The following is a 1,388-nucleotide window of genomic DNA, read 5'->3' on the forward strand; positions in this document are numbered from 1 at the left end:
CAGCTGAAGTAGGGGAAAACATCAAGTAAGGTAGAAGAGCTCTGTGTGACTCCTCGCTGCCCACTCTCTCTCTCTCTCTCTCTTTCTCTCTCTCGCTCTCTCTCTCTCTCTCTCTCTCCTGCCTGCAGGTCAGCAGCACTCCTAATCTGATTGCTCTAATCTCCCAGCTCAACATGGGCAGGCAGAAAAAAAGACAACAGTCATCCATTTTGAGGCAGAATTAGGGGAATATCTGCTGGAAAGGAAAGGAGGGGTGCTGGTAGAGAGAGAGAGGTCCCAGGTTTGATCACAATAGGAGCCAAAACGATCAAACCGTGCATGAGCAGGATTGATCCGTTATTATTGTCACTCAACAGCTACAAATTAAATCAGAGTTTTGACTTAGTCCCACGCGAGTACGTACGTCTGAAATGACTCACGCCTCTGAGCATCTCGACAAGGGTGACACGGGTAATCAGGTTTGGAGATTTTGAAGCCTTGACAGTTGGACATTAAACCCACTTGAACCTGCTGTCAACTGTGTGTACAACAGACACAGCTAGTTTATCCCAAAACGGAGGGAAATTCAAGGCTTAAACCTTCAAACATGGTGGTCTTATGTACAGTAGCTTGGGGGCTAACATGGCACACAACTCCACGGTCCAACTGCATCACCATATAGTTTTCTGACTGGGTCCCCGGCAGGAATACACAAAATATCACAGGTTGCATTATTAACACGCAAGAAGTGGGCACAGAATACACGATCTAAAAGTGTGAGACACAACCCTGGTTCTCTGACATGCTGAACAAACATTGAAATAGCTGATGGGCAAAAAGTTGTTGGCAAATAATCCATTGTGCGAGACCTTTTTCTAACAAAAATCTGTTTCCAGATTCTTAAATATGCATATTTTGTATATTATTTAAAACAAAAATATGATTGGGTTTTAGAGGTTGGCAAGACCCAACAAGTAATGGCATGCTTATTTGTATTCATTTATATTACTTGTTTCTATTTTATTATTCTTTCATTCACTTGTGAGCAATGCTGCTGTAATCCTGTAATTTCCCCACTGCGGGACTAATAAAGGATTATCTTATCTTATCTTATCTCGAGAGGTCTTCTGAGGCTCTGTGCAAACTGTGATGGATTATTTGGCTGTTTTCTGTCATGAATCGAAAATTAAGAAACAAAAAATTGGAAATTGCAGCCCAAGCATCTTTCTCCAATTTGTCCTTTGCAGCAACGAAATAGCCGCAAATTGAATTGCATAGATATTTGAAATACACAAAAGGCTGCAATTTAAAAAAAAAGGGACCCAGTGATTTGTTCTGTAGCATAAATAACACATATCAAGTATAACCCTAAAGAAATCTAAAAAAAAACAACTCAATTCGAACAGAAG

The sequence above is a fragment of the Taurulus bubalis genome, assembly GCF_910589615.1.
Source record: "Taurulus bubalis genome assembly, chromosome: 1".
Taxonomy (NCBI): Eukaryota; Metazoa; Chordata; class Actinopteri; order Perciformes; family Cottidae; genus Taurulus; species Taurulus bubalis.